The sequence below is a fragment of the Lolium rigidum genome, chromosome 7, assembly GCF_022539505.1.
Source record: "Lolium rigidum isolate FL_2022 chromosome 7, APGP_CSIRO_Lrig_0.1, whole genome shotgun sequence".
NCBI lineage: Eukaryota > Viridiplantae > Streptophyta > Magnoliopsida > Poales > Poaceae > Lolium > Lolium rigidum.
This window is the reverse complement of record NC_061514.1, coordinates 286,400,860-286,427,956: the sequence shown is the minus strand read 5'-3', so window position 1 is coordinate 286,427,956 and position 27,097 is coordinate 286,400,860. Positions and strand designations below refer to the sequence as shown.

Here is a 27,097-nt window from a genome sequence, read left to right as displayed (position 1 = left end):
GGGCCGCCGACGTTGGTGGAGCGCGCCGGGCCGGACACTCGAGGCCGTCCTCGAGCACATCGAGGGCGGCAACTTCCCGGTGCTCACGATGCCCCCTCCATCGAGGGCATCGGCGAGCCGCCGTCGGGAAACGTCCGGCAGCCACGGCGCATGGCTGCCGGCTCGTCGTCTTCCGGATCGGCGCCGAGGTCATCCTTGGCGCCGGTGAAGAGGGAGGAGGCGACGTCGCCTTCGACGCCGGTGCGCGTCAAGAAGGAGCCGGCGTCTCCGCCGCCGACCGTAGCGCGCAGCAGCCGGCGCCCTCGTCATCCGCGACCAGCCTTCCGCGCCGCGAGCGGCCGGAAGAAGACGAAGAAAGAGGCCGCCGCAAACCAGCTCGCCGAGGAGGAGGCGAAGCGCGCGGAGGACGCCGCGATGGCGGAGGCGATCGCCGGGTCGCCGAAGGACATGGAGGAGGAGAAGCGCGCGGACGACACCGCACCGGACCGGGCCGGGCGCGACCGGGAGCGCCGGAGGCGGAGCAGCAGCGGCGGCCGCCGGACTCGGCCGCCGCACGCCAACTCGCCGCCCGCGCCGCTCCAACCGCCAACGACGATGTCGCGCGCTACCGCCGTCCTGCGACACCTCCATCCGGCGTCGCTGTCCCCGTCGTCGACCTCGAGTCCTCCGACGACGAATGGTACAAGCCATCCCCGGGGTGGGGAGACGCCGGCCAGGGCAGCAGCAGCCAGGCCGCGCAGCCGAAGGTCAACGACGACGGCTCCGACGACGACGGCGGCGACTACACGGTGTTCTACCGCCATTTCGGCATGTAGAGCGCCGTGTTTTAAATTTAGCATTTGAATTCCCTAGCCGAATTCGAAATATAGTCGAATTCGGCCTCTATGTATGAACTCCGCCCGTTATATAATAAATATCATTAAATTTAGTCTATATTCACCCGTTTTTAGCCGTAGTTTGTCAAGTTTCCGTTTTTTAAATTCGCATCGTCGACTTCGCCTGGGCACGCGGCTGGGAAACTACTACTCCCCACGCCAAATCTTCCTCCAATCCGGATGAAAATTTCGCCGGATTTGGGCGTGGGGAGCGCCAACGAGTGGGGATGCTCTAAGTTCAGTCAGCTTGACAAGAGTTAGGCCTATCAAAAATTACTCGACGGAGCTAGAACTATGTCACCTGCAGCTGTCGTTACACGACGACTTTGCAAGGACATGTTCGCGGTGCAGACTGTTGGAGGTGGCGAAGGACACGAAGTCGTGAGTGAAGGCGGCGCCGAAGAAATTACGGATGGAAGCGACAGAGGACATCACGACAGTATCCAAAAATAGTTTCCTGTCAAATTCCATTTCGTAATTCCTCCAACACACCATACATGGGATTGGGACTAAGGGCGTGTTGGGGAATCGTCCAGATTCTGAGAAATCCGTGGATCCAGCTTCAGCAGGCGACTCCGGCGTCTCCCGCGGAGCAGAAAACGTTCGGTCCCAGCTGCTCCTTATATTTCACATGGCTCCACTGGTCATTATCTTCTTCTCCAGTTCTCTGCCAAATCCAGCGACGCAAATCCTGAAATCCCTATCGACTCCCGCAGCCCGGAGGCCTAATCGCCGGCGGCGATGTATCCTGCGGATTCCTCCCGCCCCACTGCCCCTTTTGCCGCTGGATTCGGCAACCTCCCGTGCGCTGGATTTGTATGTCATGCGAGATTTGGGGGCCGGAGCTGGTAGCCTACAGAGGTGGTTGGGGCAGCGGTGTACTGCAGCTGGAGGAGGTCAGGGATGCGGCGGCCGGAGGCGAGGAAGGAGGCGGCCGGACGGCTGCTGGATTCGATCGGGGTTGTGGGTTTGCTCGGTCAACTCGAGCAAGACACGCAAGGAATTGATCCGATCGAAACGTTTTCTCACTCAGCGGTGGCATTCTTTCGTAATTTCTGGCTGCTCCACCATTTTGCTGATCCACGAAGCGGCCAAAGTGGTGCTCCGCGGTTTGTGTGTAAATTGTGGCTAGCTTCTCGGATCTGGCTCCGTGGAGTTTAAACGTTCGGTGCTGCTCCACCGCGGATTTCTGGGAAGCTGAGAGCCGGAGAGTTGCCGAACACGCCCTAACTATCAAATTCCCTATGCCAATCCTCTTCACAACTCCCCGCTCCAAACTCCCATTCCCAATCCCCAGAGCTGCCAAACACGCTGTAAGAACGCGTGCGGCGGCAACGGCGGCAACGGCCGACGAGCTCGGCACCGAGTCTGCGGCATGCGCCCCTAAAATCCATCGGCTCCCGCCGTCGCCGGAACAGAGATCCCCTTCGATGGCCCCGACAAGATCTCCCGTGATGTATCTAGGCCTGTGGCCGCCTCCATGCTGATCCTCCTCGATCTCGCCCGTCATTGACGGTGAGGCCGCCGGCTTTCGCAGCCTACACAGCATCGGCACACTCTTTCTGTGGGTGCCCCTGCTGATCTACTCTTGAAGACACCCGCGTGGTGTAGACTGGCTGCAGACATGGCAGGGGACGCCCTTACAACAAGCTCTACTACGACAAGCTTTGCCTGACTCCGGTGATGGAGGGGCGAGGACAGCGGCGCGCCTTCGGCTCGTGCTAGTGTCTGTAGTCGTCGCTAGGTGGTCCGAGTACCAATTTGTAATTTCTTTTACTTTTTGGGCTATTTGTACTACTGTTGATGATTATTAATAGATCGGTGGATTTCTCGCAAAAAAAAAAAGGATTGCTCGGGAAATTGGCCGCTAGACTTAATTTTTCCTTGTTATTGTTTATAGCAACTGTACTTGCAGATTGTCCGCATTAAAAGAATTATTCCAATTTCTATTTATCGGTTGTGTTTATCGCTTGGAGCTTCGAGTTTAGAATATAAATGTACATAGTTGGTGAACATTTTATTTTCAGAAAGAAGTGAGTGTAAATTGTTGTGAATGGAAATTTGAGAAATAAATAGTTTCTTATTGCCTTGCTCATATTTGCAATTTGAGGTGTTCTTGGGTAACTTAATAACTGAATCAGGACATATATGGTGTTCTTGGGTAACTCAGTAACTGAATCAGGCCATATATGTTCTGATGTGTTAATTGATGTACATGCAGTATATGCTTCCTGACACATGCAGCTGCAATCAAAATTCGTACATGATGACATGCTTTCACAGCACTGACACAAGTAGTTACATAAATTGTTCAGAAATTTTTTGCACGACATGCTTGTGTGACTTTGTGTCCAGACCAGCAAGGCAGCAACTTCTTAATAGGCAAAGTCCACCCACTCAACATTGAACTAAACATGCCAACCATCAAGAGATTTAAAGTTGTTTTATATTTTGATAAACTCTTATGCTTGATACTAACTTGATCATGATATCATAAAGCTCAAAACTAAAATGAGCTCAATCAAAAGTTACAAAAAGTTCAGAAATCATGTTTGACGGAGGAACCACTATATGTAGAAATGACTGTTATTTATCGTACACTGTGGTGAATTCTAAGACTAAGTAAGGCCCTGTTCGTCTAGCATGAAATTATTTCAGTTTAGTTACGAATGGAAAGTTAAACTGCAGGATTTTGTGTCGAGATGTGTCGGCATGATGATGCCTCGCTTCACCATTTTCTTAGTAGATGCTCTATATTTTGTTCACATGTTAACCGCTTGTCGTATCATACATTCATACATTGTCCATTCGGTTCCCTATTTCATAACCATAAACTGAATCTGCCGTATATGCCTGACATATAAGGTACATAGATGAGTCATTGTTTAGCCTGATACTATTGCCTGAGTCTTTTATAGTAAGATCACGCCAGAAAACCTCAGATTGCAAGTACAGGATAAGCAATTGTTTCTTTCTGAAATTTCCATTCATAACAACCAGAACTTACACTCGGTACATTCAGATTGTAAACTTTTTTTTTGCGGGGCAGATTGTAAACTTCAGCTACACCCAACACCCAACAAAGAGCAAATGAAATCGATTAGCTTCTCAGGAGGCTAATCTACAAGTATACATACAGTAAAAATCAACTAAAAATTCAGTCTGTAGGAGGCGACCAAGTTCCCGAGCTAGCCTCGTTGCTCTGCAAGGATGTTGCAGCCCACGCCAGTCTGTAACAGCCTACGTCGACAGAAGTAGTCAGGAGGGGCACCCACAGGACAAGCATGTAGGGGACGCCGGCGGCGCGGAGGCTGCAAACAGGGCGGCCTTGGCGTCAGGGACCAGCGAGGAGGAAGTGCACGGAGGTGGCCAGAGGAAGAACACGCAGATCGCGCAGAGGCGCCTATTGACAACTCGCTTCCAGCGACGGCGAGCACGATGGATTTTATTGGGGATTGCAGAGCTCATCGCCGCCACCGTTAGGAGAGCTACCCCGCGTGTTGTTTAGGGATAAGACAAAGGAAGGGGGTGACCGGGCGTGATGTGATTCAGGTTGAAACGTTTTGGTGTTTAGGGGTTACTTTGCGAAATATACTGGCGGGACGCGGGCGGTTGTGTAAAACTGCATGGGATTGAGACTACGCGCATGATTTAGATCGGACAGTAGAGAATCGTCGGATGCAGGAGTGCAGGAAGGAGGCGGATTCATAGGATACGACGCCCTAACACATCTAGCAGATCTGAAAATAAAACAAGTAGTAGTAGTGAGAGGAGAAGCATGTAGACAACGAAGGTTACTCCAACAGTAGCATCACCATGCTGGTTTTTTTAAGGTCGCACATGTTGTTGTTGGAGTCGCCGGATCTCTCGGAAAGGCAACGAACCGGCGAGGAAAAACTTGAACAACAGAGAGTAGTCGCACCCAAGATGCTTCCCAAAAATCTTATCGCCCGTCAAAACCGGTGCAGGATCTCAGCGAACGGGGTTTCGAATGCCTGCTTTTCCGGACGGCCGTGTATGCAGTCACCGGAATGGAGAAGACTAGAGAGCATCGCAACAAAAGGAACTGGTCGAGAGAGAGAGAGAGAGAGGGAGTGGAGCACTCTAGATATGTTTCATCTCTCTTCCACAAAATGGGTTTCTAATTCAAACTCGATTCATGAAACGCGACATGCCTGCAAGGCGGGCGGCGGGGGAGGAGTGCACGTGAACTCCTTCTCTTCTCACCCATTTAGTGGAGCTAAACAACTGTCCTTATAAGCTGCTCTAACTCTCGCACAACTAGTAATATGGTACTAAACTTTGTCTTCCACAACCCCCAAGCTGTCATAATAGATGGGTCTTCAAATCTCAGGATTTGTAGGCTACATGTGTTGCCTTGTTGGGTTGCAGCCCATATATCCAACAATCCTCCACCATTTCTCAGAGTCACATCAGATGACATATTAGTTTTATTCACTGCTTAATATATCTGCACTTTAGTTAAGACTATTAGATTGAACTTCCACCTAGACAAGGAGCTACGCTTGACAACAAATAAACAATGGACTAGGCCCTTAATTGCCACCCTTGTACAAAAAGTTTCACTCAACGTTGGCACGGTACTATGCTACCATCGGCTTACCCTAGGGTAGAGCTTATAAGTCATACTCCTCGGGTGGAGCTTCCTAGAGATTCACCCTAATCTCACGTGCTCTGACCAGCAGTGTCGCTCATATAGGTGTGTTCTTTAAAAAGCATCTTGTAGGACAATGTTTTCGCTCATATAGAGCCACACAAAACACATTAAAAACTAGTCAACCTACCTTAGAATAGCTATGAGAGAATTGCATCTGCAACGAAGTAGGAGTATAATTTTTTTCTTAACTCAATTGCTTCGGTTAGTTTTCCTAGGTCCTAATTCACGGGATCTCCGATCACATATGTCATTGATATGACCACGACAGGTACTACGGGGTGCAACACTTCATTGATGCGGTGCAAGGGAGACGTAGCAATCTACGGATCGAGCTGCACAGGGACACCAGTTTTACCCAGGTTCAGCCCCTCCGGAGGAGTAAAAGGCCTACGTCCTGCTAGATTGTATTGCTTGAGATTGATTACAATGGGGGGTCTCAGTTGGCGTGGCGATTGAATGCGATGGAGGTGAGGGAGAGTGAGACCGGATCCCTTCTAGGATTTAGGCTAGGGGTTCATATAGGCACCCATGGTCTAGGGTTACATGGAGATAAGATCGAGCGTATCTGAATGCTATAAGGCCCGGATTCTTTTCCCCGTGACCAAGTCTTCAACCGCCGCAAGTCGCATGGGCTTGTGGGCCCGTTGCCTGCTCTTTAGGGTTTTAGGCCCAGTCGCCCAGGGTTTTAGCCCAGTTGCCCGACCGATTCTCGACCCTTCTGGTCCTTCTCTCCTTTGGCGAGTGAGCCCAATGGTGGACCCCTTGGGCATATCCCCATTAGTAGTCCCCGAGCGCGTCGTGCAGCCTTGAGTGTTTTTTTTTTTGCTTTTGGGGCAGCCTCGAGGGTGGCTGCACGAAAATAGCCGAATGTGTAGTGCCAACACCCAATCATCCGATTGTTTGAGCACCAGGGGCAACATGATACAATTTTGATTTCCTCCCAATGCCCCAAAACACACTATCGTGATATAATCACTCAAGGGAAAGACACACGTTAGAATCCCCGAGCGAGAGATCGGTATGCAATCGGTAGAATTCCTCGTGAGAGCGAGAGAGTAGTAGCTAGGTAGAATCCCGGTGCGGGGGAGACTTCACACTACCAGAATCACACGAGAAAGTCTAATCACATAAGAAGGGTCTTGATACAACTCATAGATTCATGTCTAAGAGAGGTTCTTGATTCCCGATGGGAAGAAGACATAAGCCTTAGTTCATCTCCATGATACCCTATCTCTCACGGAGCAGCCAAGGTGCTATTTATATTGTCAGATGCAGGGGTAGATTTGGTACAAAACAAAACATATTGCAGACATCAAATCCAAACGCAAACTCATAGTCCACCGTTGATTGCGTTTGGGCCGGTAGTTGTACCATCAGAGCTTGGGCAGGCCCTATGTGACCTACCAATCACACCCAGAAGGGTCCGATGGAGCTGGGTTGTAAGAGTGGGAACCAGCTCGTCTAACTTTGCTATTACAAAGTCAGGAACCTGACTTAGGCCATCTCCACCGCACAACACACATCAAAGGGTTCTCCTCCTTTACCCCACCATTGTCATTCCGTATTGCTGGTCCACCTTTACCCCACCTCCTGTTAGCTTGAACCATTTGCACCGGAACAAAGGGACCCTAAAGGAGGGTCCATAGTCAAGTTCCCATATCTCCTCTATGTAACCATAATATGTGACCTTTTGCCCATTCTCGGTTGCCGCATCAAAGCGGACACCACTGTTTTGGTTGGTGCTCTTTTTATCTTGGGCGATCGTGTAAAATGTATTCCCATTTATCTCGTACCCTTGGAAAGTCGTTATAGTCGAAGATGGTGTCTTGGCCAACATGTACGAGCTGATCTACAACCTTATTGTCACTCATTAAATGTTTTCTCAACCAACCGCCGAAAGTCTCCATGTGGGCCTTCCTAATCCAGGATTCGAGGCTTCCTGGGGTTGTCCGAGCGTAAAATATTCTTGTGTTTCTCAAAGTACGGAGCCACCAAGCTGGAATTGGTCGGAACTCGTGTGGTGTGCTTCGGTCGAGAATGGCCGTCCATACATATCATTGATTTCCTTCCGATCGTGCCTTTTCCACTTAGTCTCCCCTCGTGCCGCGATTGAGGAAGACCAATCGGCTTAAGGTCGGGAACAAAGTCAACACAAAACTCAATTACCTCCTCATTTCCATAGCCCTTGGCGATGCTTCCTTCCGGCCTAGCACGGTTACGAACATATTTCTTTAATACTCCCATGAACCTCTCGAAGGGGAACATATTGTGTAGAAATACGGGACCGAGAATGGAAATCTCATCGACTAGGTGAACCAGGAGGTGCGTCATAATATTGAAGAAGGATGGCGGGAACACCAACTCGAAACCGACAAGACATTGGATCACATCGTTCATGTAACCGTGGTAGAACTTCCGGATTGATTACCTTCGAGAGATTGCATTGAGGAATGCACATAGCTTCACAATGGCTACTCGAACATTTTCCGGCAGAGCCCCTCAAAGCAATCGGAAGCAATTGCGTCATAATCACGTGGCGGTCGTGAGACTTCAGGTTTTGGAACTTTTTCTCCGCCATGTTTATTATTCCCTTTATATTGGACGAGAATCCTGACGGGACCTTCATACTCGCTCAGGCATTCAAAAAAGATGACCTTCTCTTCTTTGGTCAGAGCGTAGCTGGCACGACCTTGAAACCGTTCCGGATGCAGGTCATCAGGGTCTTTCAAACTTTGCTGGTCCTGCCGTGCTTCCTTTGTATCATTTGACTTCCCGTACACGCCCAAGAAGCTTAGGATGTTCACGCAAATATTCTTCGTAACGTGCATCACGTCGATTGCGGAGCGGACTTCTAGGACTTTCCAATATTCTAGCTCCCGAATATAGATTTCTTCTTCCACATGGCTACGTGCCCGTCGGCTCCCTTCGGAACCGATTGTCCGCCAGGACCCTTTCCAAAGATGACTTTCAAACCCTTGACCATATCAAATACCTCAGCACCGAGTGTGTTCCGCAGGCTTCGGCCGGTGATCCGCCTTGCCGTTGTAATGCTTGCCTTTCTTTCTTCTCGGATGACCTTTCGGAAGAAATCGACGATGCCCAAGGTACACGTTCTTCTTACAATTTGGCAAATGTACACTTTCGGTCTCATGTAAGCAGTGCGTGCATGCATTGTATCCCTTATTTGACGAGTCCCGAAAGGTTACTAAGAGCGAGGCCAATCGTTGATGGTTACGAAAAGCAACGCTCGTAGGTCAAATTCCTCTTCTTTGTGCTCATCCCACACACGGACACCAGGTCTGCCCCACAGCTGTAAAAGCTCATCAACTAATGGCCTTAGGTACACATCGATGTCGTTGCCGGGTTGCTTCGGACCTTGGATGAGCACCGGCATCATAATGAACTTCCGCTTCATGCACAACCAAGGAGGAAGGTTGTAGATGCATAGAGTCACGGGCCAGTACTATGGCTGGAGCTCTGCTCGCCAAAAGGATTCATGCCATCCGTACTTAGACCAAATCTTATGTTCCTTGCGTCGGCTGCAAAATCTTTGAACTCTCTATCGATCTTTCTCCATTGCGTTCCATCTGCGGGGTGTCTCAACTCCCCGTCCGACTTACGGTCCTCTTTGTGCCATCGCAACAACTTGGCATGCTCTTTGTTCCTGAACCGACGTTTCAACCGTGGTATTATAGGAGCATACCACATCACCTTGGCGGGAACCCTCTTCCCGGGTTTCCGGCCCTCAACATCGTCACCGGGGTCATCGCCTCGATCTTATAACGCAATGCGGTGCATACCGGGCATTCATTCAAATTCTCGTATTCACCGCGGTAGAGGATGCGATCGTTGATGCATGCATGTATCTTCGGAACCTCTAAACCTAGAGGGCGAGACAACCTTCTTTGCTTCGTACGTAGTGGCGGGCAACTCGTTATTCTTTGGAAACATATTCTTCAACATTTTCAGCAAGTTTTCAAATGCCGAGTCAGCTTACACCTGCTCGTGCCTTCCATCTCGGCAAATCCAAGTGTGCAGCCCGGCTTTTTCGGACCATCATCGCATCCGGGTACGGCGCCTTCCCGTGATCCTCTAACATGCGATCCAAATTCTCCCTCTCTTTTTCAGTTTCGCGGCGTCTCCGTGCATCGGCAATGGTCCGACCAAGATCATCAACGGGATCATCACGTGCCTCTTCTTCACCTTCCCCTTCACCTTCGACATCCTCCATGAAAGTATCACCGAAATGAGAAAGATAGCTTTCATCATTGAAATCATCCCCTTCTTCATCTTCTTCCATTATAACCCCTCTTTCTCCATGCTTGGTCCAACAATTATAGCTTGGCATGAAACCGTGCCGAAGCAGGTGCATGTGAACATCTCTTGAGGAAGAGTAACCCTTCGATTCTTACACTTAACACATGGACGAGATAACAAAACCCCACGCTTGTTCGCATTAGCCACTACGAGGAAATCTTTCAAACCCGTACTCGAACTCGCCGGAGAGTCGGTTACCGTACATCCATTGCCGATTCATCTGCATTATTATAATATAAAATATATAATTAACCATCATGCATTTGTTAAACTAACTAGCTACAAACAATATAAATTAAACAATGAACTACACACACATGCATATTTTATCAATGACACATCAAAGGTTCAAGTTGCTAACCGCGATCGAGGAGGAAAAAATAAATGAGAAAGCTCAAGTGTGACTCCAACACTTCATATCATGTTTGTTTCATGCTCTTGGGGCATTTCATCAAACACCTTATGTGCATAAGAGGAACCAAAAGCAAACCTAACACTCACTTGTGAAGTTTGTGAAGAGAATGGCTCCAAATGGCTAAGTGTTGGCTGCTGGATGGGTATATATAGGGGAGGGGCTTTAGTCCCGGTTGGGCTGGCCAACCGCGACTAAAGGCCTTCGAGCACCTTTAGTCGCGGTTGGGCTGGCCAACCGCGACTAAAGCCCCCACGTGCACCGGCTGGCCACCGTGCGCCCGGGCCCAGGCCTTTGGTCGCGGTTCGCCACACGAACCGCGACTAAAGACCCCATTAGTCGCGGTTCCTTTACCTTCGCGACTTATGGGGCTTCCCGGAAGCCTGTTTTTCCACCAGTGGAAATGGTGTAAATTTGTGAAGCGGACCAGAAGAACGGCCACTTGCTTGCCCTGGATGGAGCGGAGGAGAGGCTCACCCTGTGCCGCGCCGACGTCCTAGACTACGGCAGCCTCAGCGCCGCTTTCAGCGGTTGCCGCGGAGTATTCCATGTCGCCTCCTCAACCAACAACGACAATGTAAGTTGACGACTTTCTGAGCTTGAAGACGTATATACATGGAGATGGAGTGCTTACCTATAGGCCGCATGCACACAGGATTCCATGGTGGTTGCTTGTGGAGGGGACGAAGAACGCGATCAACGCTGCGGCGGACATGGGCGTGCGGCGCATGGTGTTCACCTCCTCCTACGGCGCCGTGCACATGGACCCCAACCGGAGCCCCGACACGGTCGTCGACGAGACGTCGCTGGAGCGACTACGACTTCGCAAACGAACGGCGTGCGTAACGAGCGAGCTCGATCATCCCCCTCTCTCCATCCGGCGCGCGATGTTAGTTTCTCCCAATTCAGCTGTAAACCTAGCTAATAATACCTGTCCCGGTGCTGAGAATCTGTATTGTTGTGGGAAGATGATGGCGGAGATCGCGGCGACGGAGGAGGCAGCCAAGAGGGGCCTGGAGCTGGTTGTGGTGGTGCCGGCCATCACGGTTGGCCCCATGCTCCACCGGACGCTCAACTACGGCAGCGACCACGTCGCCCGCTTCCTCACCGGCAAAAGCGGGAGTACCGGAACGCCGTCACCGCCTACATCGACGTCCGCGATGTCGCCCGCGCGCACGCCCTCGTCTATGAGCTCCACGACGCGCGTGGCGGCGGCGGCAGCGGCCACCGCTACCTCTGCCTCAGCGCCGTGCTGCACCGCGCCCAGTTCGTGCAGCTGCTCCGGGACCTCTTCCCGTACTACCCCGTCACCGCCAAGTACCAGGACGAAGGCGACGGCAAGCCGATGGTGAAGCCGTACAAGTTCTCCAACCGAATGCTCAAGGACCTGGGCATGGAGTTCACTCCGATGAGAGAAAGCTTGTACGACACGGTGATGATGCTGCAGCAAAAGGGTCACGTAACTGTGCCTGCACTTCGGATGCCCAAGCGTGCCCGTCTGTAAACCAAGACAAACACTACCGGATTGGCATGCCGGATCACAGAAACAACGCTGTTTTCTTATGATTGGCTACTATATGTATATATATATTTATATATATATATATACTCCGGCCTAGCAAAGTCAGAGAAGTTCACATTGATGTTTTACATAATCACCCATTTGATATATAATAAAACAGTAACAGTAACTTGTATATATATATATATATATATATATATATATATATATAGAGCCCAACTATTCTCGAACCCCCCTTAAGAGTGGTTCTAGAATAGTTATTCTCGAACCCCCTAAACCAACCGAGGCAGAAAACCCACCTCACCTACACCCGCCCCGAACCAACCGACCCCACTTGGGAAGCGAACTTCCCATCGTGCAGTCCACCTCCCGCGCGCTGCCGCGGCCCACCTCCCGCCCGCGCGCCGACGACGCCCATCTCCTGCCCGGAGCGCCGCCGCCTACCTTCTGCGCCGCAACCGTGACCAGCACCAGCCCCGCGCGCTTCCGCCGTCCACCTCCCGCCCGCGCGCTGCCGACGCCCATCTCCCGCCCGGATCGCGCCGCCCACCTTCTGCCCCGCGCGCCGCAACCGTGACCACCACCAGTCCCGCGCGCTGCCGCCGCCTACCTCCCGACCGCGCGCCGCCGGCGCCCATCTCTCGCCCGGAGCGCGTCGCAACCGCAACCCACCACCAACCCTGCTCGACGTCGCCCTCCAACCTCCCGCCCCGCGCGCCGCCACCACCACCACCCGCGACCTGATCTGCACTCCGCCGCTGCCCGTGACCCGTCCTACGCGCTGCCACCGCCGACCTCCGAGCCGGCGCGCGCCGCTGGCCGCGTACTGTCCTGTTGACCGGGCGCCGGAGTTCACCGGGCGCTCACCACATGGAGTCGAACGATGCATGTTCCCAGAGCTCAGTTCAGTCCCTGTGAGAAAAATTAAAAAAAAATCTCTAGAGTACAAAAAATAGGAAGTTCACATCTACAAGACTCGGTAGTTCACATCTGCAAAATTTGGATGTTCACATACATAAAATTTGTAAGTTTAGAAAATTCTCCAGATTTCAAAAAATCAGGAAGTTCACATCTGCAAAACTTGGAAGTTCACACTCGCCAAAAATTCAGAGTTTAGAAATTTTATCTAGAGTTTAAAAAATGGAAAGTTCACATCCGCCAGAATTTAGAAGTTCACTTTCGCAGATTGGTGAAGTTCACTTTCGCAGATTGGTGAAGTTCACTTTCCCCGAATTCAGAAGTTCAGAAGGTTGCTGCATAACTAAACATGAAAAATCGGAAGTTCACTTAGAACGCAATAGAAGTTCACATTATTTTTGGAAGTTCACTTTGAACAAAAGACAAACACAACTCGGAAGTTCAATTCGAACATGTGGAAGTTCGTAAAATATTTTCAGAAGTTCACTTGCCACCATTAGGAAGTTCACTTACATCCGTATGAAATTTTACTCGCCGTATAGAAGTTCATATATGAAATGGAAGTTCACTCCTTACAATGTTGAGGTCCGTTTGGAAGTTCAGATGCAGATAAGGGGAAGTTCAGATCTGTATCCAGAAAAGTGCAAATGCGACGGAAGTTCGCTATATTTTCTGAAGTTCACTTCAAAACTAGACTAAAGTTTCGGAAGTTCGCCCTGTACAATATTGAAGTCCGCCAGGAAGTTCAGATTCAGGGGAGAAGAAGTTCACATCCACAGAAGTTCGCTATAATTTTATTACATGCCTGAAACTTTTATACCGCGATCGGAAGTTCACTAACATATATAAAGGAAGTTCACTTCTATATTCGAGCACCTCATACACTCTGTTTTTCTGGACGGAAATCATACGCATAGAAATCGTCCGTACAACCACAGATTGCGCAAATCGACCAACTCAACGTACAATTAGCACTAATATGACTCTACTAATACTCCAACACATCGCAATGCCACACCTAATGAATCTAGATGAGCCAATTTCGAAATGTTCTTGTGTCGGCGTTATCTTCACTTTTATGTATTTCTGAAATTAAACTAAAACCATTTAGAATTTGGAAAAACATTCAACATGAAAAATATTCGCCTAATCAATATCTTTACAACGCAATATCATTTGGAACATTCCGATAAGTGGTTCGGAAATAAGCCCCAAAAACAGTTTGAAAAACCGAGAAGTTCGAAAAACGTAATCACGTATTTTCAAATCTGCTCTTAAACTATAAAGAATTTAGAAAAGTGTTCTTCATGAAAAAGGTGCGCCTAGTCAGCACCTTTCCAACGGCGTATCATACGCATCATTCCGATAAACGGTTTGAAAACTGGAACCCCAAAACTGTACATAAATAGAGAAATCCGTGAAAACGTCGTTTTGTATATTTCAAATTAGTTTTAATCAATACAGAATTTGGGAAAACAATGAACACGAAAAAGTTGCGAAATTTCCATACGAATCCAACGGTATATCACACGCGTCATTCCGATAAGTGGTTTGAAAATAAACATGAAAATACTGTCCGCACAAACATACAATTTTGAAGTTCCGCCACGAAGTTCACTAGGAAAGCGCCCGGAAGTTCAGAAAGGGTTCGCGAATAGTTATTCTCGAACCGGTTCGAGAATAAGCGAGACCTATATATATATATATATATATATATATATATATATATATATATATATATATATAGAGCCCAACTATTCTCGAACCCCCCTTAAGAGGGGTTCTAGAATAGCTATTCTCGAACCCTGGCTCGTTACCGAACCACTTGCCACAACGAAACCCACCGACCCGCACACCCAGCGAATCCCATCCTTGTGAACTCCCCCACCTTCTTCCCTAAAAAAAAAAACTCCCACACCTTCATCCTTATCGGCGGGAAGCCGGGAACACAGCCGCCCATCCCAACTCCCGCCGGACCTTCTTCCCTGCGGCCGCGCCGAATCCCCGCCCGACCTTCTTCCCGGCGGCGGCGCCAAATCCCGCCCGACCTTCTTCCCGGCGGCAGGCTGCACGGCCCCAATCCACCGCCGGAGCGCGATTGACTTCAGCGCACGGGAGCAGAGCCAGCCACGCCGCCGCACGACTGCAGCTGCCGAACATGGCGAGGGCTCCGCCGCTGCTCCGGCGGCTCCTCCTGGCCGATCCTGCTACTACTTCCTCCTCGTCCTCCAGGCGCAGGCCTCCGTGCCGCCGCGCTACGACGGCTTCGCCTATGGCGCCCCACCTCCTCCCACCCAGGCGGCGCCCCAATCCCGGCGGAGCCCACCTCCTCCCACCCAGGCGGTGACCCACCTCCTCCAACCCCGGCGGCGACCCTCCTCCTCCCACCCGGGCGGCGCCCCACCTCCTCCCACCCGGGCGGCGCCCAACACCTCCACCTGCGTCATGGACGGTCGGCGGCGCTCTGAAGCTCGACCTCCATCCCGGACGATGGCGCATCGCCCCAGCACATCAACACTTTCTCTCCCTAAAGCTCTCAGGTATATCATGATCTTGCAGGGATCTGGTGTTTGATTTTTCCCTTGCATTGCATGGATAAAGAGGTGTCAGTTCTTCTTGTATATGTGTTCAGTAATACAAATAAAAATAGACGCTGATGGTTTGGAATGGTAGGAAAGGACTATTCTGTCGATGATGGTTTGTAAGCTGCTTGCTCGCGAGTGTAATTCCTCCGAGCTGATGCGGTGCTATCCGCTATGGGCTATGTGTGTTATGCTGAAAGTTCATATATCTGTCGGTTTAGTGAACTACCGACTGCTCTTTCTCTTTCTCTTCACTGTCAACGGAGTTCACATTTTGAAGTCACAAAATTCACTTCAACGCTGGCAAAGTTCACATGTTTTATCATAGGAGCTCACTTTCTTTGTGTCCAAAAAGTGAGCTCACTTCTACTATGTGAACCTATCATGCCTGTGTATTTTTTTCTCTATATTTTGTGGCACAAAAGAACCGATCCTGTAGTTGTGCTAAACCCTTGCTAGTTCTGAACTTACGATGTTTCATTTCAGAACTGCTCCTAGTTCAGAGCTAAACTACTAGCAGTAAAGAATTTGCCAGGCGCCATCACACCGTCGCTGGAATTCAGAAGCGCTACGGCAAGTTTGAATTCAAAATCACCGCTGCAGGCATCCACTGACGTCAATCTCCTGGTATTTTTGCAACGTGTGTGTATACCTGTTTTAGAATAGCAACGGGTGTGATGCTTTTATTACCATAGTAGCCAGTGAGGGTTCAAAATTTCCTTTTGAAGTTCGCGTACTCTACTTCGTGCAGAAAAGTAACTCCTCAACATAGTAATATTTCCATATTTCAGGTGTCTTGTTAATCGCTAGCTATCAATCACACAAAAAGCAAACTGTGAAGTTCAGTCTTGTGCTCTTCCGAAGATCAGTCTATGGTGTGCATCATGCCTCTGAAATTCTTTAGTTCACAGGCGAATCAGTCCATCTGAACGAAAAAGTTAACATGAGGTGCTACAGTCCAGGTCGTGCTCCGTCGTGTTCAAGGTATACGTTTCCTGCTGACTGGTTTTGTGAACTTGCTCGATGACCTGCACAACTCTAAACTGCCTGATGCTGATTTAGAATAAGTCCACTTAACCAGATTTGCTATGTGAAATTTTGTCTCGAGATTCGCTGGTTCGTTGTATGAACAACAAACACATGTTTACTTAAAAAAAGGATGTCCATCTAGGCATCTATTAAATGTAGAGTAGTTCATTTACTGAACAATCGAAGTGCACTCTATGAAATATAAATGATATTTAACCAGTTCACTAATTCGACATAGGTAGTTCACTCGGCAAAATAAGAAAAGAAAAAATAAAAAGGTCGTAATTTAGCGTTTGCGCATTACTTGAGCGGCTACAGAATGCCGACGATGTTCTCTCAGGAGCATTGACAGGATGTGTGCACTATTGGTGAAGTTAACTTCTTCTAATCCGTGTAGTTCACTTCTCCAAATTCATGAAGTTTACATCTCTTGCTACTTGTTTTTTTTTGGACAGTGAAAATGTTCAGATGGGTTGGAAGTGCTATTTGATTGGGTCAAATTTACTTTGATTGGGCTAGGATTTCACCATAGAAAGTTTGCATAAACATGTCGCAATTCATAATTTTAGTTAGGGAGTTCACTTCGAACAGCCCCGAAGTTCCCTCTGTATGGCGTTGAAATTCTTGGGGAGTCCGCATAATCGTGAACTTCTGCACAGGTTTGATGCTTACCAGAGAAATCTTTTCAGCTACACAACTAGCCAGCAGAATTTATAATGAACCACAAGTCCACATTTTACAGATTGTGTGTATTTTTTGAGATCTGTGATGTTAAGATGTGCATTCATTTCTCACTTTGTGCCAGTATCATCTTCATATCCCTAATGCCAAACTAATTCAGTTTCCCTCTTTGTGCCGAGTATCATCTTTCATATCCCTAATAAACTGCTTGTGGTGGTTTTTCCATGCAGCTTGTTGATGCTTTAGAGTTGAGTAAAGAAACTATGGGGACAGTGAAGCAAAATCTTTGGTGGGATTTTATGTATAACAATGTATGATTCATTTTATCTCCTCTTTATATCACTTGCTTATGCGTTTCCATTGATCAAATCTGAAATAGAAAGTGTTAAATACTTGCTGGTATTATCAAGTTTTTCCCTATGTTCGAAACATAGAAATCCATTTAACCATGTGTCAGAAGTTCAATCTATTATATCAGACAAATTCAGTTTGTCAGCATAGGAATTTGCATTTTGTGGACGTTAACTTTTCTTTTCCAGGGAATCCACTTTGTCGCTAGGAGGAGCCCACTTCCGGCTAGTATGAAAAATAGTAGTTCACATTATTATCAGATGCTTCCCGGCTAGTATGAAAAATAGTAGTTTTATTACCAGTACCAGTTCACTTCCTATTATTTGGGAGTTTGTCCTACACATAGTGCTACGAGAGTTCACGATTACCACTGTGGGGGTCCACTTGAATCTTGGTTCCGTCCATTGCTCTGGGCTTCTTTTATTCTGAACTGTCTAATGTGGCCCTGGTCTTCGTTTCCATTTGGTTTGAGAGTATTGCAAGAAAAGCATACAGTATCTCACTCAATCTGTATTTAATAGAAAGAAATGGAAGTTGATGCTTCGGCCTTGTAGGAAAAGAATTAGTATAGTTCATATTATTCACAAGGGAAGTTCACTTCGTATTTGGAGAACATGTCAAGCTGTCCCGTTTCACTCTGTTTAATTGGAGGAAATGCAGGTTACAAGACAACGTCAAGTCGGACACATCGCAGCTGCCGCAGTTCAGATATGATGTTGGACCAGTTCAGAAGGTGTGTATGATCTTTTAAAAAACCATATGACTTGTTCCTCTGTTGCTTCTTGATCCATGTATATGCTTTAACTCTTTCCTTATCTTGATGCACTACTAGTACTTGCTATCTAGTGAGAATCATTTGATCAAAAAGATAATGTTGCCGCCTTGTATGTGGTGTTCCCTATTATTTTCAGTTCTAGTTTTCTTTGGATCCGGAGTTAATTCATGTTAGCCTGTCCAAGTGGGTTGGATTATAGTTTCTTATTTGTTCCTTAACTATTCTAATCAAAGGACAAAATAGAAGAAATTATTTGAGTCTTGCAACTGTCTTGATTGCTTAGACAGATCACAAACTAGTTTTGCAAATGCTCAATAGAATGTATATATTTAAAGTCAGAATGTTTTCTGCTAAAAATAAGTTTTCCTTGTCTGCTAAACTGGATTATTTGTTCTCGAAAGTATGTTACTTTCAATGTAAGACAAGTTCACTCCTCAGTCTAAAACAGTTCACTACATTCGAAAAAATGAAAAAAAGAAATTCCCTAGTGAAAAGGCCGTCAAGAAAATGCTTGACCCGGAGTCCACTTGTAATGTCTCTGAAGTTCACTTGTTCACTTGTTGATGCCCAGAAATTCATTTGATTTTTGTGCATTCAATTTTTGGTGGCGAAAACAGTTCGCATTTACTTGTACATTATTTATCTAGTGATTTGTACAAATGCAGAAATAAAAGAAATTTAATCTTTGTCTCTACTCTCAAAATTATACTATTGATGAGTTGCAGGTTTGGGATTTCATGCCGACAATAAAAAGACTCTCAAGATCTTGTACAGCTCCTCTCATGCTACGTGTAAAAGGTTACAGGGAAGTACTGTAGTGCGTGGCGCAGCAGTCCACCCGTCCGCTATGACGCAGCGCTGCGCCACCGCATGAGGCAGTCGGCAGTTGAGTCATCCACTGGAGGTTGTGCCTGCAATTTCTAATTTTCTGTTGCTGGCTTGTTTTGATGTTTGAATATACTCTCTTAGTATAATTTCTGCTGCCAAGCTTGTCTGGCTAATTTCTGCCTGATGCACAGTACACATTATTTGTAATTCGGTAGCCTTTTATTTTTGAGGAGTATATTCGGAAGTTCACATCATTTTCTTTTAGGAGTTAGCATCGTCCATTTTTACTTTGTCTTGGGGATTCTTTTTGATTTGTTAGGGAGTTTATGAAAGTTCCTTTCCATTTGAAGAAAATTAGAAGATAAAAATTGAATTAAACACTACTTAATTGTTGGCACGCTCATTATTTAATGTACAAAAGTACATGATGCCCTATGTTCATCAAATAAATGAAAAAATTCACTAAAACACAAATATGATGCCCTATGTTCACCCAATACATGAAAAAAATTCGTTCAATGTTTACAATCTGAAATGTTCACTTTGAAAGGCTATGCAAAAATGAGTTAAAAAAACATAGTTTCATATATCATAATTCGTGACTAAAAGTTCACAAATATTTACCGCGAAGTTCATGTGCTTGTCGAGGCAGTTCACATACTCAATTTTTCATGGGCAGAAATCTTAGGTATTAAATTCATCCATGCGTGCATCAATTGACCAAATCGATCATATATTTCTGTATTTGACACCAATATGAGCCGAGTTTCACTCTAACATTTCGTCCCGCCACACCTAACTATCGAAGGCGTGTTAATTTCAAACCGTTGGCATGCCGACAACCATCACTTTTTTTAGTATATATAAAATTACTTTCAAACAGTTAATAATTTGGAAAAGTGTTAAGCACGAAAAAGTTGCGCATTTTCTACACGTTATAACGCTATATCACACACATCTATCGGGCTAACGGTTTCAAAAATGTGCCCCAAAACAGTACCAAATCGGAGAATTTTGCGAAAACAAATTTGAGTATTTTTAAAACTGCTCTTAAAACGTGAATAATTTGGGAAAACAATCTGAACGAAAAAGATGCGCTATTTTCTTACCTTTCCAACGACATATCGCATGCATCAATCCGGCAAATAGTTTAAATATGGCAGCCAAAAACCGTACGGAAATCGTGAATTCCGCGAAATTGTTTTTTAGTATTTTTGAAATTATTTGTAAACCGTAAAGAATTTGGGAAAACTTTCTGAATAAATAAGTTGTGAAATTTTGATATCTTTCCAACGGTATATTATATGCATCATTCAGATAAAGGCATTAAAATCAGCCTCAAAACAATGTCCGCCAAAACATGACATTCTAGTGTTCCGCCGGGAAGTTCACTTCCGTGCAGCAGGAAGTTCGGAAAGGGTTCGAGAAGTTTACTTTCGCCGAATTCAGAAGTTTAGAACGCTCTGCATAACTAAACATGAATAATCGGAAGTTCACTTCGAACGCAATAGAAGTTCTCATTATTTTTGGAAGTTCACTTCGAACAAAAGACAAACACAACTCGAAAGTTCAATTCGAACATTTGGAAGTTCGCAAAATATTTTCGAAGTTCACTTGCCACCATCGGGAAGTTCACTTACCTCCGTATGAAATTTTACTCCCCGTATAGAAGTTCATATTTGAAATGGAAGTTCACTCCTTACAATGTTGAGGTCCGTCTGGAAGTTCATATGCATATAAAAGGAAGTTCAGATCTGTATCCAGAGAAAGTCCAGATGCGACGGTAGTTCGCTATATTTTCTGAAGTTCACTTCAAACTAGAGTAAAGTTTCGGAAGTTCGCCCTGTACAATATTGAAGTCCGTCGGGAAAGTTCAGATTCAGGGGAGAAGAAGTTCACATCCACAGAAGTTCGCTATAATTTTATTACATGCCTGAAACTTTTATACCGCGATCGGAAGTTCACTAACAAATATAAGGAAGTTCACTTCTATATTTGAGCACCTCATACACTCTGTTTTTCTGGACGGAAATCAGACGCATAGAAATCGTCCGTACAACCACCGATTGCACAAATCGACCAACTCAACGTACAATTAGCACTAATATAACTCTACTAATACTCCAACATATCGCAATGCCACACCTAATCAATCTAGATGAGTCCATTTCGAAATGTTCTTGTGTCGGCATTATCTTCACTTTTATGTATTTCTGAAATTAAACTAAAACCATTTAGAATTTGGAAAAACATTCAACATGAAAAAGATTCGCCTAATCAATATCTTTTCAACGCAATATCATTTGGAAAATTCCGATAAGTGGTTCGGAAATAAGCCCCAAAAACAGTTTGAAAAACCGAGAAGTTCGAAAAACGTAATCACGTATTTTCAAATCTGCTCTTAAACTATAAAGAATTTAGAAAAGTGTTCTTCATGAGAAAGGTGCGCCTAGTCAGCGCCTTTCCAATGGCATATCATACGCATCATTCCGATAAACGGTTTGAAAACTGGAACCCCAAAACTGTACAAAAATAGAGAAATCCGCGAAAACGTTGTTTTGTATATTTCAAATTAGTTTTAATCAATTTATAATTTGGGAAAACAATGAACACGAAAAAGTTGCGAAATTTCCGTGCGAATCTAATGGTATATTATACGCATCAATCCGATAAGCGGTTTGAAAATCATCATGAAAATACTGTCCGCACGAACATGCAATTATGGTATTCCGTCGAGAAGTTCACTAGGAAAACACGCGGAAGTTCAGAAAGGGTTCGAGAATAGTTATTCTCGAACCGGTTCGAGAATAGCAGACCTATATATATATGCCTAGAGTTTCTATCAAAAGTTGAAACCTACGAATTCTAGGCTTTCATTTTTTCGCACCGCGATGTTTGACCCACCTTTTCAATCTGTTTATTAATTAATACTCCCTCCATTTTTATACGTAAGAACACTTCATATTTTGAGTCAACACTTTGACCAATAATTTAACTAATAAAATATAATTTATGTGGCATAAAATATATATTACTCCCGTCGGCCCATATTAGTTGCCACCAATATAGATGTATCTAGATTTGTTTTAGTTCTAGACACATCCATACTAGTAGCAAGTAATATGAATCACATGGAGTATTTGAAACATCTATCAGATATGAGCCCAATGATATGCTTATGGTGACATATAACTCATATTTTGTTAGTTAAATTGTTAGTCAAAGCTCTACCTCAAATATGTGGTGGCCTAATATTTTGGGATGGAGCAAGTACAAAACTTGAAATAACGCACTCTCTAAAAAAATATTTTATTTTATCTTGAAATAAGAAAACCTTTTTTCAATTTGCTGGCAGAAGCCCTGCATTTCAATTAAAGTAGAAGAAATAGAGGTTTTCATGTTAACTTGCAGATGAATTTGAAACGGGAACGTGTTATGCAAGAACCCCGCAAAAGCGGCATGCCTAATAGTAAACTAGATAAGCAGATGCAGTCAGGTATATCAACAGCGAATGGAAATGAACATGCTATTGTGAGATTAAAATCGGAGAAGGACAAAACAATGCAGAGAAACAGTCCTAATTCCCCGTTGGACTCACCGTTATGTTTTCTGCTTTCCTGTACCGGGGGTTGTCTCTTCTAGCCCACGAATTTCTTCGGTGTCTCGAGCGCCGCGAGACTTCCTTCTCCTCAAAAATATGAGGATGAATGGAAGACGCTTCACTTGGTCCAACGCCCAGCAAGACCCTGTGCTCACCAAGATCGATCATGTCTTCTGTACTGACGATTGGGACGGCCTCTTCCCTGACGCCCACCTTCAGACGATCACCTCGGCCTATTCAGACCACGCCCCCCTTTTCCTACAAGGATATGTGGCCATCAAAAGGAAGCCTTCCTTCAAGTTCGAAGAATTTTGGCTTCGCATTCAGGGATTCAACGAGACTATCATCGAGGCTTGGAACAAGGCGACCTTGGCCATCGACCCCATTCGTCGTGTACACATCAAGCTCTTGCGCACCGCCAAGGCTCTCCGTAAGTGGCAGAGGCTATGCGTCGGGGACCTCAGAACCCAGATAGCCACCGCTAAAGAAATCATCCTTCGCGTGGATCAAGCTGAGGAGGTACGTCCTCTCTCCGATGAAGAACGGGACATGCGTCGACAGATAAAGAGCTCCTACCTAAAGTTACGTCAATGATCAAGGCTCTTGGATCCGGTTGGGTGACGCAAACACAAAGCTTTTTCACTCCCGGGCCAATGGACGCAGAAGAAAGGTCCTTATCCAGTCCCTGACCATGGCAACGAGCACGGCTATCACAAACGATGACAAAGCGGAGGTCCTTCTCCAACACTTCAATGGGCACCTAGGCTCTAAGGCCCACAGACTTTGTAGTCTAGACTGGGCGAGTCTCAACTATACTCCTCACGACTTATCTGAACTCGACGCGCCCTTCGGTGCTCAGGAAATTCGGGACGCGGTTTTCTCGCTTCCCTCCGTCAAGTCTCCGGGGCCGGACGACTTTATTGGTCCGTTCTTCAAGTCCTGCTAGGAGATTATTAAAGCGGACATCACGGCTACGATCATTCACATGTCCCACCTGCGCGAGGGGTGTGCTAGCCTTGTCAATTCGGCAAACATCGTCCTCATCCCCAAAAAGCCTGACGCCTCATCTATGGGGGATTATCGACCGATCAGACTCATACATAGCCCGTCGAAGATCTTCTCCAAGCTTCTGGCCAACCATCTGATGACCCACAAGTATAGGGGGTGTATCGTAGTACTTTCGATAAATAAGAGTGTCGAACCCAACGAGGAGCAGAAGGTGTTGACAAGCAGTTTCGATGAAGGATTCACTGTAAATGCTCACGGACAAGTATTCGGGGGTTTTGATATAGCGGATGAAATAAGTACAAGTAAGTAAAGTGCGAGAGAAATAATTGCAGCGAGTGGCCCAATCCTTTTTAGCACAAAGGACAAGCCGGTTTGTTTACTTATAATGACCAAACGTTCTCGAGGACACACGGGATTTTAGTCTAGTGCTTTCGCTACATACAGCTGATTAATCTTCATTGTTTTGATAAGTGTTGTGTGGGTGAACCTATGCTAATGTACCGCCCTTCCTAGGACTAATACATACTTGTGATTATACCCCTTGCAAGCATCCGCAACTACAAGAAAGTAATTAAGATAAATCTAACCACGAGCCTTAAACTCGAGATCCTCGCGATCCCTCCCGCATCGATATACCAACGGGGTTTAGGTTTCGTCACTCCGGCAACCCCGCAATTGGCAAACGAGTACAAGATGCATTCCCCTAGGCCCATAAAGGTGAAGTGTCGTGTAGTCGACGTTCACACGACACCACTAGAAGAATGACACCACAACTTAAATATCATAACATTGAATATTACTCAACCATAATTCACTACTAACATTTAGACTTCACCCATGTCCTCAAGAACTAAACGAACTACTCACGAGACATCATATGGAACATGATCGGAGGTGATATGATGATGAATAACAATCTGAACATAAACCTTGGTTCAATGGTTTCACTCAATAGCATCAATAACAAGTAGAAATCAGTATCGGGAGAGTTTCCCTATCAAACAATCAAGATCAAACCCAAATTGCTACGGCGGTGACGATGTCCAGCGGTGGAGATGGCGGTGATGATGATGAAGATGATGGTGATGGTGATGGAGATGATGTCCAGCTCGATGGCGGTGACGATGGCGTCGATTTCCCCCTCCGGGAGGGAATTTCCCCGGCGGATTCCTGCCCGCCGGAGAGCTCTTTTCTCTCTGGTGTTCTCCGCCCCGCAGAGGCGGCCGTAACCCTTCGTGAGGATCCCTCTCGTGGCTTAGGTCTTCGGGACGAAGGGTTTCGCGAAGAAAAGGAGGCGAAAGGGGCTGTGGGGGCCCCACACCACATGGTGGCGCGACCGGGCCATGGGCCGCGCCGCCCTATGGTCCGGGCCCACCTTGGGTCCAGCTGGCTCCCCTTCGGCTTCCTTCGTCATCCGGAAAAATAGGATTTTTGGTGAAATTTCCTTCCACAGTTGATCTTCCGAAATATTGCATCCTGACGGTGCTTTTTCCACTAGAATCCTGGCTCCGGTGTGCGATCTCCAAATAATCATGAAACATGCAAAGTAGATGAAATAACATAAGTATTGTGTCCCAATATGAAATATATCAATGAATAACAGCAAATTATGATATAAAATAGTGATGCAAATTGGACGTATCAACTCCCCCAAGCTTAGACTTCGCTTGTCCCCAAGCGAAACCGAACTCGGTAAACGGGACCACATGTTTATGGAGTGAAGAGTCGATAAACAAAATACGGACAAGAAGCATCATATACATTCACACAAGACATTATAATAAACAACTTCCTCATATAACTCAACTTGAAACAAGTATAAGGTAATCACAAATAAAGGTGCATAAGAAATCATAATTGGTGATGGTAAACTTTGTTCTTGGTCAAGAACAGTTAACAGTTTATACTTATCTATTGAACAGCGCTCTCATATTAAAAGCTTATGGTAAACTTGCATACTCAATCATATTAATCATTGATGACTTTCAAAGCTATATTCATTCAGGTAAAACTTGTACTAAACAAGAAAGAGTAAAGACATGACGGAGCAAATCACAATATAATAGTTTGATCACAACAACTCAAATGCTTGCTTGAGATGGAGGGAAATAGGTTTACTGACTCAACATAAAGTAAAAGACAGGCCCTTCGCGAGAGGAAACGAGGATTAAATCATATGCTAGAGCTTTTTCAGTTTTGAAATCATATAAAGAGAATAAAAGTAAAGTTTTGAGAGGTGTTTGTTGTTGTCAACGACCGGTAGCGGGTACTCTAACCCTCTTGCCAAACGGACCTCCAAAGAGCGGCTCCCATGAAGGTCGTTATCTCTACCAAGCAAGGTAGATCATCCCTCTTCTCTTTTGTTTACACATGTACTTTAGTTTATTTAAGGATGACACTCCCCCCAACCTTTGCTTACACAAGCCATGGCTAACCGAATCCTCGGGTGCCTTCCAACAATCTCATACCATGGAGGAGTGTCTATTGCAAAATTAAGTTGCTTACCGATGAATCAGGGCAAAACATGTGAAGAGAATTATTAATGAAAGTTGATTAATTGGGGCTGGGAACCCCGTTGCCGGCTCTTATTGCAAAATTATAGGATAAGTGGATGAAGCCACTAGTCCATTAGTGGAGGCTGCCTAACAAGACTGAAAGATAAAACACCACATACTTCCTCATGAGCTATAAAACATTGACACAAATAAGAAGTAATAAGTTTTGAATTGTTTAAAGGTAGCACATGAAGTATTTACTTACGCCACAAAGGCCTCACCCCAAGATGCGGTACATGGCTCCTCCTCCTCCCTCTCCTCCGGCGCCCTTCCTCCTCTCCGGTGATCTCCCCAAGCTGATCTGATCCACGGTGTCTCTCGCTCCCAAGGTGATCTCTCTCATGGCTCCTCCTCCCTCTCCTCTTGGCCGTTGGAAAGTCTCTTATGAATCCCTCCTTCTCGATGGTTCTTGCAATGTTGCTGCTGGTTTTCTCCTCCTTTGGCCAAATCATTGGTTGGCCCTAGTCAACCATAAGGACTCTCCTCTGGTCGGCAAAACTCTACGTGATGGGGAGGTCTTTTACCCTGGTTCCTCGATTAGATTTCCTGAGCACTTGGTTTTTGTTCAAACATGCCTTGTCTCACCCCCGGGTTTTGCATCTTTCTCGGAACAACCTTCTCTCAGATGGAGGGTAACTTATGCTCCCTTGGGTAAATTGGATCCAAAAATTCCTATGGGCAAATCAGCATTCTTGATTTTGAGGCCCCATGCAAAGAGGATTTTTCTAGTTGATTCTAAGGAGAAGAATATCTCTGCTAGATTTCTCCATAAAGAGGAACAAGTAGTTCCCGGATCCATCTTGGATTTCAATAATCACTCTGTTTTGGTGGGGGAATGCATTGGATCTCATCCTGCTTATGTGACCAAGGTTGCAGATGCCCTGCCATCTAAAGGGTTAGACAATCGTAGCTTTGTTCAAGTGGTGAACTCTTCAAAAGAATTGCATGTTTCCTCTCTGCCTGAA

The 27,097-nt window shown here is 46.2% G+C and overlaps 1 pseudogene; it reads left to right on the top strand.

Annotated features, from left to right (window-relative positions):
- LOC124672905 overlaps positions 1-11,786 on the top strand; it is a 31,612-nt pseudogene extending 19,826 nt beyond the window's left edge.
- Positions 11,787-27,097: the final 15,311 nt, after the last annotated feature.